This window comes from Oryx dammah, unplaced genomic scaffold, assembly GCF_014754425.2.
Source record: "Oryx dammah isolate SB20612 unplaced genomic scaffold, SCBI_Odam_1.1 HiC_scaffold_9, whole genome shotgun sequence".
Classification (NCBI taxonomy): Eukaryota; Metazoa; Chordata; class Mammalia; order Artiodactyla; family Bovidae; genus Oryx; species Oryx dammah.
In genome coordinates this window covers 44,348,418-44,360,524 of record NW_024070193.1, presented here as the reverse complement: position 1 = coordinate 44,360,524, position 12,107 = coordinate 44,348,418, and the positions used below count along the sequence as shown (strand labels likewise).

The 12,107-nt window shown below is 42.0% G+C and overlaps 1 long non-coding RNA gene across 1 annotated transcript; it reads left to right on the top strand.

Annotated features, from left to right (window-relative positions):
- Nucleotides 1–2,620: 2,620 nt before the first annotated feature.
- Nucleotides 2,621–8,889, top strand: LOC120867782. The gene is made up of 3 exons (XR_005722009.1): nt 2,621–2,896; nt 4,075–4,196; nt 8,110–8,889. It is a non-coding gene; the product is annotated as an uncharacterized LOC120867782 (long non-coding RNA).
- Nucleotides 8,890–12,107: the final 3,218 nt, after the last annotated feature.

The following is a 12,107-nucleotide window of genomic DNA, read 5'->3' as shown; positions in this document are numbered from 1 at the left end:
CAGTGTCCAAGTAGGCACCATTCAGGGTGTGGTCCACGGTGGTGGCATCAGCACTTTGGGAAGGTGGCCCCCACCCCCACACACCTGCTGCATCACAGTCCTGGGGCCTGGAACCCAGCCTCGGCTCAGGGACTGGCTGTTAACACGACCAACCCCTGTTGGTTGCCCCACATCCTCTCCCGCTTCCATTCCAACCTCATCTCTTCTGCTTGTTCCAGCCAGAATGGTCTTTTCCAAACACGTGCCTATATCGTGGGAACCTCTCCACTCCCTGCCTTAAAATTGCTCAGGGAGTTGACCTCACCCTAACAGCACTGGCCCCCCGAGTGGCATGCCCCCCACCCCAACCACCTCTCCATTCATGCCCTTCCTCCCTCCAGCACCCCTGCCCCAAGACCTCTTTCCAGACCCTCACACCCTCCAAGCTTCCTCCTGCCCCAGGGTGTTTGTGCAGCTCAGCACTGTCTGAATGCCCCCAGTATACTCCCCCGATTGGTGACTACCTGTCCTCCAGATTTTAGCCAGCATTGACTCCCCAACCCGGAAGGCCAGGTAAGACAGCTGATGTTCAGAGCAAGCTGAATTCTGCCCCTGCAGAACACTCATCCCGTTTTGTCATGATGCCTTCACAGGTGGGAATCTTTGCTGAATATAATCCTCCCCGCTGGCTGGATGCTTCCTGTGGGCAGGGACCCTCAGCTGAGTTCAGTGTCTGGCATTGAATAGTGACTCAATAATGAATTTGTTCACAGTCTGTGCTCTGAGTGTCCTTCAAGGTCAAATGGCTCCCTCTTGCTCTTTGGAGCTTTGGGTCTTTGTTTCCTTCCAGTGACACTATAGTAACAGCAGCAAGCACTTAAGAGAAACCGGGGCATGCCCTGCCCTGAGCCCTGTGCATCATCAGTTACCTCCAAGTGGCAGGTCGTGTAGCCACCTGTCAGGTAGGAGGTGAGGCCACACCATCCCTACTGTTGGTAGTCGGTGCCACCCTGACCTACTGCTCTGCTGCTAAGAAGCCAAAGGGGACAAAGCTGGAACCCACCTTCACTGTTGGTGGGCATGTAAATTGGTGAAGCCACTATGGAAAACAGTATGGAGGTTCCTCAATAAAAGCTAAAAACAGAGTTTCTATATGATTCAGCAATCCCACTGCTGGCATATATCTAGATGAAAAGATAACATGCACCCCAGTGTTCATGGAAGCACTGTTTACCAGAGCCAAGACATGGAAGCAGCCTAAATGGCCATCAACAAGTGAAAAAGATGTGGTGCGTATATACAATGGGATATTACTCAGCCAAGAATGAAACGACGCCATCTGTAGCAACATGGACGGACCTGGAGATGATCACACTAAGCGAAGTCAGACAGAGACAAATGTCATATGCTGGCACTGGTATGTAGAATCTAAAATGGACACAACTGAGCCTATCTATGAAACAGACTCACAGAGAGAACAGACTTGGGTTGCCAAGAGGGCGATGGGTGGGAGAGGGGGTAAGGAGCGGGAGTTTGGGGTTAGCAGATGCAAGCAAGTATATGTAGAATGGATGAACAACAAGGTCTTACTGTACAGCACAGGGAACTCAATATCCTGTGATCAACCGTTATGGAAAAGAATATGAAAAAGAATGTGTGTGTGTGTAACTGAATCAGTCTGCTGTACAGCAGAAATTAACGCAATATTGTAAATCACCTGTACTTTAAAAACAGGAGGACAAGGCTGGACATGAAGGTCCCCAGGGCTCGCTCCCAGGTACCCAGCAAAGCCCACTCCATTCTCTCTGGTCTCTGAAACCTGGCACACCAGGCAAGTATTCTTCCTGTTTGTACGTTTCTAAAAGGTTAAATTCCAACCTTGTTTAAAGTACTTCATAATGAAACCTGATTAAAAACCTAATGAAATATAAAATAGGGTCAAGTCCAGAGAGAGAAAACTGTTTAAGAACCAGAGGAAGCTCTACTTAATTTTGTTGTTAAGCTGGTGAATTCATTCGAGGTTTGCACAGTTACCTTCAGAGGTCAGCGCTTCTGGGAACAGCAGGGTTTAGGAAGGAAGTTTCCTGAGGAAGTATTTAATGTCAGATAGCGCCATGGTTCTCAAAGTGGGGTTTACCTTCAGAGGTCAGCAGCACCTGGGAACTTGTTAGACACACATCCTCTCCACGTGCCCACAGCCCTGCTGAATCAGAAACCCTGAGGGGAGACCCTGCAACCTATGTGTTAATAAGCCCTCCAGGAGATTCTGAAGTGCCTCAAGTTTGAGAACCACTGAAACACGTAAAAGGGGGGAAAAACCCTTTTTGTTACCAAATGTAAAAAGGGCAAGGTTGTGGAATACCCACACAGTCCATTCAGAGCAGTGTGAGAAGCATAGGGCATTTACTGTGAAAAATGGAATATTTCTTGACATATCAGTTAACAAGGATGTCACAGTCATCAACGATTCCAGCCCTCCATGTGAGCTAGTGAGCCTGAGGAAACTCAGGATGTTAAAATGTAGGATACTGGCCCCAGATAGATGAGGCATATATCAAAGGCATGCTTTCAGTGAGCCCAGACCCTTGCATCTTCCCATACATAGAAAAGTGCTTTCCTTAGCCTGGAATATCCTGTTTTCTTTAAATAACAATCAGCTTTTGGTGTTTTTTGGCATAACTTCTATATAACCTGGCTTTCCCCACCGCCTCCCTCAGTTCAGCTCTCTCAGTGTTACTTGAGATGCTGTCTCCTGTGCTTAAAGTCCTAAAAATTCCCACCAAATAAAACATAACGCTCAGCTTTTAGGTTGTGAATATTCTTAAGTCCACAGTTATGGCGACTGATGAAGTGACCGGAGCAGATTCTTCTCCTTCTCCTGAATTCAGCCAGGTTTATGTAGGTACAGAATTTACAGGTACTTACTTAATTGGAAATTAAAGGAAATCTTGCCCTAAAAATGGGGGGGGGCCTCTTTTATTACATACACAGTTAAATTAAGGTTAAAAAGCTGGCTTGATAAAAATATCTTTGCAAATTCTGACTTTAAACAGAGGCCTTCTAGTGGGGAACTTGCATTTCTTTGTGTCTTTTCTTCTACCTGATTGTCCAAAGACATTCTTTGCATGTCAGAGTGTGTGTTTTGAAAACTCGCCCTCTGCTATACTATTTTTGAAAGTAAACTGTCCAGGCTTTACTTACATCCTCCCCTACTCTTGTGGAGAAGTCTCCTGCAGGTTTGAATCACTATTAATATATATTTTATTAATGGCCAAATGATGGATCCTTTTAAAATGGGAGAAACTAACAAACTGGTGAATCTAGAGGGCTCCCATTATAAATAGCTGTTTTATTGGTACTTATAAAAACAAACCAGAGGTGGGGAATATGTATTTAATGGTGACCCCAAGTGCTTCAGCTTAAAACAAGAAAAACTGGTTTAGGAAGCTCCTTTTGTGGTTTTTGTTTCCCCCTCAATGAGTCTTACAGATGGCATTAGAATAATTAATATTAATAGGAAAAACACATAAGGAAAGTCTGGATACTATTTCCAGCAAGGTAGAAACTTTTAAAGGAATTATCTCAAGTGAATAAAGAAATCTTTAGATGGTTATTTAAAATGGGATAAATAGAATGGACATTAATGTGATTAAAACACAAGGTTTTTATATTACTACACTACCTAAGGTTAAATGGGCCAAAAAGTACCTCCTTCTGGTCCCCAACATTAAAAATCAAACAAATCTATTTACCCTAGTTTTAAAATTTATATTTAAAGAGCTAGAAAATTTTTCACTGATACCTGACCAGCAACTATTTTGGGCAGCAGTTGGGCAGAAGGGCCTGACTTCTGAGGCTCAGTCCCCTCTAGGGATCCCAGAGGCTTTTCTATAAAAACAGATACCATGGATAGGGAAAAAAACAAAATAATTTCTTAAAACTCCTCCTGTAAGATCAAAACTTGTTGATTAGATCCTAATGAAAACTAAAGTTAAAGGTATAAGTTGCCAGAATTGAGATGAAAATATATAAAGCTGGTATATTTAAATGGGGTTTATATAAGATGGTTACATCTCTTTTGTTTAATTATTGTAGGATAGGCATGTTTCCACTGGGAAATACTTCCCCTGTGTGATACTGTAAAACAAGGTATATAAAGCTGCGCTGCAGGAACTCAAAACTGACCGTACTAAAGGAAACCAACCTGAGCCATACAAGTGAGTAAAAACTGGAAACTACATGATACTAAAAATAGTGATTTCTGCTCCGGGTTTAATATGTAAACTCAGAAAAGGTTTCTGCTGAATGCCTTATGAAAAACTTTGAAGGCAAGATAAATGCTCAAGTTCTAAGACATAGAACTCAAATTTCAGTTTAGTTAGAAATCTTCTCACTGATACATAACATATAGTTGGACAAATCAATCTTTTAGTATTATTTAACTGACAGAGTTATTCTTTGAGGGAATTAAAAGCAACTGTATTTCTCTTGCAAATCTCTACAAACCAGAATGTATTAGTAAGTACAGGCCACAAAGACCTGAGTCTGAGCATAATTAGCTCAATTGGTTAAGACCTGAAACCAAGGGGGAAAAAAAAATATGACAAAGTGGCAGCTTTAAAGTTCAAACCACTGGGAATGCTCCCTCAGCCAGACTTCACAAATAGTAAAGCTTTAGTCATCTGAGCAAGCAGTTCTAATGTATTCCAACTGTTCTTTATAAATTAGTAAGTTTATATTGTAATACCAGATTCATAATTTTTTAAAGTGAATCTGTTGCAGGATGGGGGACCCCTTCTGAGGCCCAAAACTGGGCTCTTGTCTAACAGTCGGAAATGAATTGTCCAAGGAGACGTGTGCTGACAAAGCAAGAGATTTTATTGGGAAAGGGCACCTGGGCAGAGAGCAGTAGGGTAAGGGAACCCAGGGTGGCTCGCAGTCTCGGGTTTTATGGTGATGGGATTAGTTTCTGGGTTGTCTTTAGCCAATCATTCTGACTCAGAGCCCTTCCTGGTGGTGCATGGCTTGTTCAGCCAAGATGGATGCCAGAGAGGAGGATTCTGGGAGGTGGTCAGACATGTGGTGTCTCCTTTTGACCTTTCCTGAACTCTTCTGGTTGGTGGTGGCTTCTCAGTTCCATGTTGCTTACCAGGCCCACCTGTCATAGAACAACTCATGCAGATGGTTACAGTGATTCCTGGCCAGGGTGGGCAGTTTCAGTCAGCGTGCTTCTCCTAACAAATCCATGAGATGTCTAGTTTTGCCTGTTTATATCTGTGAACACATTATACATATGAGATATCCTACCTGTGGATAATATTATCAAAATTAAATTTTTAAAGAATGCTTACAAATTAAAGAAACTGGCCATAATGACCTTCAGGTTCACGTGAACTAGGAAGTATTCAATGTTAAGTTGAAACCTGGTATTAAAATTTAGGTTTATTGATCTAGATAATATAGACAATTCTTTAGAGTCATCAATATTAAGTATAATAATGTGTTATACTTAGGTTTGAAAAGTGTTAGTTGCTCAATTGTGTCTGTCTCTGTGATCCAATGGATTATAGCCTGCCAGGCTCCTCTGTCCATGGAATTGAATTCTCTAGGCAAGAATACTGGAGTGGGTTGCCATTCCCTTCTACAAGGGATGTTCCTGACCCAGGGATCAAACCCATGTCTCCTATATTAGCAGGTGGTTTCTTTACCATCTGGGCCACCAAGGAAGCCTAGGTTTAACAGGCGTTAAATAAAACCCTTTTCTATCTATTGCAAGGAAAATAACTTGATACTGTGAGACTTGATGAGCTTTTGGGTAAACTCTTTAAAAATATTTTAGAAATGCCTACTTAAAATGATCTTTACAGATATTGGTAACTTACAGTACTAAAGCTGTGCTAATTTTAAGTGATGGAAGCTAGCTAATTTCCAAAAAGAAATAAGCTACTGAGATAGAAGTTACTAAATAGAAAAACTAAAGGTATTTAGAACTATTAATGAAAATACTTGGTGCTACCTGAAATGCTCTCTGTTAGAAAACAAATGTTTTTAGAAAGTATTACTGATATTTATGTTCACTAGTATACAAAATACTAATGTAAAAGTTCATATTGCTTACTTCTTAGCTTTTACTAGAAATTAGGGTTTTTAAGAGTTGAGGATTCTAGTTGTGGTTCATATACACAGAGGAATATTACTGAGCTATAAAAAAGAATACATTTGAGTCAGTTCTAATGAGGTGGAAAGACCTAGAGCTTACTATTACACAGAGTGAAATAAGTCAGACAAATATCATATACTAACACCTATATATGGAAGCTAGAAAGGTGGTAATGATGAAACTATCTACAGGGCAGCAAGTGGCGATGGAGACACAGAAGACAGACTTTTGGGCACAGTGGAGAGACAAGGTAGGACGATTTGAGAGAGCAGCATTGAAACATATACATTACCAAATGTAAAGTAGACAGCCAGTGTGAGTTTGCTATATGACACGGGAACTCAAGGCCAGTGCTCTGCGACAACCTCGAGGGTGGGAGGGGGAGGGGACACATGTATCCCTGTGGCTGATGTTGATGTATGGCAGAAACCATCACAATACTGTAATTTACCCTCCAATTAAAATTTTTAAATAGCTATTGAAAAACTCTAATCACTGACAGTTTACCATGTAGACACCTTATGTGATATTTCTAGATGGAAGTTACTAATTTGAATTACTCTAGAAAAATAATGCCTGTAGGCATTTTTAGTTTATACTATGGTGATATATCCACTTTTAACTAGAATCCCACAGTGCCTAATAGTCATGAATAAATTTATAGATTGTTTTTCAAAACAAAGTTGAGGATTCTAATTTAAACATGCAATTGAAACTAGTAGGAATACTATAGAAACATTTCAGTATTCAGTAGGAAATAGAATGTTTTCAGTAAAGAAGGTATGATGTATGGAATTATATTTTATTGAGGGAAAAGAATAGGTTGGTTTTATTTGGAAGAAAAAGTATAAGGGACAGGCTGATATCAATACAAAACCTGAAGAAAGACTGTGGAAAAGAACCTGAGAGAGAAGTTTCATGCATGGTTAGGATTAAGATTTACTGAATTTTTAACTAAGTAAGTGGATCTTGTTAAGTAAACTAATGCAAGACTGGAATCTGATTTCTCTGTTAGAAGTGCTCCTCTTTGGTAACAGATGGTGTGAGTGTCTGTGCCCTGCAGGAGTGGTAAGAGATTCAGGTTCTGTCCCTCTGGGGAGATCCCCTGGAGGAGGGCATGGCAACCCACTACAGTATTCTTGCCTGGAGAATAATCCCATGGACAGAGGAGCCTGGCAGGCTACAGTCCATGGGGTCACAAAGAGTCGGACACAACTGAAGCAACTCTGTGTACACACACAAGTGATCCATATTTGTTTTCTTGTTGTATAATTTTGGTTAAATGATAAGTATTGTTTAACAGTAACCTGTGATCCTGGTGCATTTTAAACCTCTTGGATATTTTTATCAAACTCTTTACTAAAGTTCTTTTAGCTTCCAGTTGACTCTGGGATATGTCAAAGGAACATCTCTGAAAGATCTTAGAGAGGAATATTAAACTAAATTTATTTGGTATGTTAAATTACTTAGGAAGTGTTGTCAAGTAACTGAAGGTGAACCTTAGGTTATAATGGATGGATATATGTCATTAATATATTCCAAAATTTATATGGAATCCCTACCCTCTGATATGATATTAATCATAATTCTAGTTATTATCCTAAAATGTTATATCACAAAAATATCCAAGTTTCCTGCTAATTGCATTGTACTGAAATCTTTAACCATAGTATTTTAAGCTTTGTCCTTTATAGACAATAATTATTTTACACTGATGCTTTTACAAAATGAAGATTTCCAAGAAGACTCATGAAAAGAACTTTTTAAACAAAAATTTCTGATAGCTTTAGATGCCACTGAACTGGGTAACAAGTGACAAAACTAATGGAATATCTGATTCCTTCATCCAGATGAACAGGAATTGATTACATAGGACTGAATGGTGAATAGAATTTATAACTATGACTTTTGTCAATGGTACTAGCTGTATTACTTATATCTTTTTTATAATACCGTGTCTGTTTTGTGAGATTGTTGTCTTTTACAGCACCCAATGTATAACCGGGCCTCCAACGAAATTGATGACGGCTAAACGTCTTGAGGAAATTGATCATATTTATGACTCTTATAAAATAATTGTAACAGTGTGATTCTAGGTATGGGAATAGGCAACAAGGAAAAACATTTCCTGGATCCTAATAAGACAGAGGGTCCAGAGAACCTTTCATTATCAACAGGGCCTAATCTGGAACTTTGCACCTGGAGTGGCATGTCAACAGGAACTTCCGCCTGATCTGGGATGAGCCTCCCTGTGCCCAGGGATAATAATTGGTCATGAAATGTCTCCCGATATTGGTCAAATTCTGGTTCAAGAGAAGGATCTGAGAGAATATTTCCGGCCATATCAGTAAACAAGGATGTCACAGTCATCAGCGACTCCAGTCCTGCAACACGAGCCTGAGAAACCCAGGAAAGACAAGAAGACCTGCCATCTAGCAGCCGCCCTGCAGCCACCCCCTACAGTGAGCCCTGGCCCCAGATAGGAGAGGTACATATCAAAGGAATGGTTTCCCTGAGCCCCGAACTTCTTGCATCTTCCCATACAGAGCAAAGAGCTAAATTCCTGATCTCGAGATATCTGGTTTTCTTAACAAACATCTTGTTCTGACCACTTGCCCTTTGTTGAAAAATTCTGTATAATATAGCTCCCCCTCATCGCCTCCTTGGAGCGGTTCTCTCAGGGTTACTTTAGATGCTGTCTCCTGGGCTTGAAATCCTAAAAATTCCCGCCAAATAAAACATAACTCTCAACTTTAAGGTTGTGAATATTTTTTTTAAGTCCACACTGTAGTTGAATAATTTTTCTTAAACCTACTTTTTTTGAATTTTTAAAGTAAATCTTCTGGTGTTCTATGCTGTGGAAACCTGACCCTTCCCTTCCTCACCTGAACAAACATCCCCAGAACATCCTTTTATCCCTCACAGCAGGGACACTGGTAGGTAAAAGTTTCCACCAATTTAAAGGCTTAAATGTTCATTTCTTAGTGACTGAATTATTAACAGAGTACAAGGCACATTTTCAGGGCTTTAGATGCCTTTCATCAGAGCTCACAACAAGCCCATTTATGAAGAGGAACCACAGGCAAGGAGAAGTTAAGAAACCCCAGACCCACACGCAGACCTACCTTTGATTGGCCACCTCTGTAATGAAAACCTAGGACCAGGAAAGTCAGCCATGCCAGCTCAGCACCCGGGGTCGGTCTGAGTAATCAGAAGCCCTTCAGGATTTGGCAGCTAACTTGGGGAAACTCTTGACTCTAAAACATAACACCATAAAGATGAACACTGGACAGTCATTTCATTTGAACTTGAAAAATTTTGTTATTTACCTTGAAGTGGGTTTCTTTTTTGATGGTGGAGGGAAGGGAGATTTTCCTGATTTACTTCGCTTGTAGTCATCACTAGACGTTTACTTAGGTCCCACGGGTGGTGGTTTATGCATTCCTTGTGTAAGCCACAGCCAAGGACATTCAGCCCTTTGTTGAAAATGATACTCCAGGGAAGTGGCTTTTCCTCACTATGTATACACATATATTAATAGTAATGTATTCACTGTGCTGCCACAAAGCAAGAATCCCCATGTATCATAGCTTACCTACAGCAGTGAGGCTGCAGGGAAAACTGTATACACAGATGTTGCTGAAATTTTAGGAAGCGTTCAGGGCCTCACAGAGGTGAAGTGGAAGGTTTTCACCATAGTGATGGTTGGTGGGTTTTTAAAGAGAAGAGAGGCAATAAACATTCCCTCATTCGCTCTGTCCCCTAAACTCAACCTCAGAGGCCAAAGAGTTTGAAATTGCTATTTTCATAACAGCATTGTTTACAAGTAGCAAGGACGCCAAACAACCTAAATGTCCATCAGCAGAGGAATGGAGACAGATGTGGTGCACACGTACAAGGGAAGATTACGCAGCCATAACAATGAACAAATGCCGTTTGCAGCAACATGATGAACCGAAAGACAAATACATAATATCACTTATATGTGGAGTCTTTTTTTTTTTTTAAGGGATATAAATGAACTTACAAAACAGAAGTAAAGTCATGGATATAGAAAACAAACTTACGGTTACCAGGGGATAAGTGGAGGAGGGATAAACTGGGAGATTGGGACTGACATATATACCAAGTGAAGTCGCTCAGTCGTGTCCTACTCTTTGTGACCCCATGGACTGTAGCCTGCCATGCTCCTCGGAGATCCATGGGATTTTCCAGGCAAGAGTACTGGAGTGGGTTGCCATTGTCTTCTCCAGAGGATCTTCCCAACCCAGGGATCGAACCCGGATCTCCTGCATTGTAGGCAGACACTTCACCATCTGAGCCACAAGAGAAGTCCTGACATATACACACTGCCATACAAAAAATAGGTAATAACCTACTGTAGAGCACGGGGAACTCTACTCAATTCTCTGTAATGACCTATCTGGGAAAAGAATCTAAAGAGTGAATATATGTATAACCGACGTACTTTGCTGTACAGCAGAAACTAACATACTGTAAATCAACTATACTCCAATAAAGATTATTTTTTTTTTAAAGCATAGCAGAAAAGAGTTTTGGTAGAAAAATGGATCAAAATAAGAAAGCCTAATTATCTCCAGCTTCTGGTATACTGGGGCACTTTGGGGGACCTGGAGCATTGCTTCTGATTTCTAATGGGTAGCGCAGAGTCCAGAAGCAAGGAGAGCTAAGGAAGGTGAAAGCTGGGAGCTGCTTCAGGTCTGGGATGCTTTGCCATCTTAGCAGAGCAGGTGGGCGCCTCCTAGCAGCCCATCAGTCACTTCTCAGTTGAGTGAAATCGGGGGTTGGGGTGGACACCGAGAGGAGCAGAGGGGCTGCTGTCATGGCTTTGGGGGGCACCTGTGACTATGGAAAGACCTCCACCTGGCCTTGTCTCATTGCAACTCCATTTTCCAATTGACAAAGCAGAGGCCCAGACAGGTCAAGTAACCTGGCTTAGGCCACACAGCTCAGTTTCCAGAGCCACAGGCCTCTATGCTCCAGAACCAGCACAGTGACCCCCCTCCCCTGCTGCTATTTACTGCATCCTGGCCCTTGGACGGTGTCATCTCACTGAGGCTCAGAGCCTCTCTGGGAAGGGAAGCAGCGTCGTCCTCCCCATCTCTCAGGTGAGGAACCGGCTCAGAAAGGCTGAGACATTTGCTCAAGGCCTCACGGCTGGTGAGTGGGTGTCAGGCCCCCAAATGTCTGCTGCCAACCCTGCTGAGGGGCTTCATCCTTCCTTCCTGGGCAGCGCCCTACCCCACACACAGCTGCTAGCAGCCTACCACTATGTGACCAAGTGCCTTCAAGACTTCTTACCTGTCTTCTGCCTGAAACTCTGGAGCTCGGGCAGAGAAAGCACTGGAAATGAGGGGGAAAAGCCATGCCCTCCTGGGATGAACCTCCAAGGCTGTTCCCTTGAGGCCTGACTTAAGTGGAGGAAGAGGGGTATGTGGGTGTGTGACTTTACAACTGTGAAACGCAATTCATCCTTTTTTTTTTTTTTTTTTTTACCATTTCTTTTTGTACAGTGCTTCCAGGAATGCCCCTCAGTGTTTAGAGCCATGGAACAAAACGGGAGGAAAAAAAAAAAACACTGTTGCAGGACCAAATCACTCAAAAATCAAAAGGAGCACAGACACACAATAGACTGTGGAAGTCCCTTATCATTCTGCCCCTAGAGACAACCACTTCTTTAGAAGTAATTTGAATATTTTCTTATGATTACAAAAGCCGCACACATTAAAAGATGCAGCAAAATGAAAGACGCTTCACTGTCCAGCTCCCTTGGTGGGCACAGGGGCCGAGACCACAGCCACTGGTGCAGCTCACCGCCTGGAAGGTTGCCAGGGCCCCCACCCTTGACCCTCTTGCTGTCTGACTCCATAAATTGAAGAGGCAAAGGCTGACCTGCAGTCCTTTTGAAACACCAGTCAGGTCACAGGGCTCTGGCCTCCACCGCCCG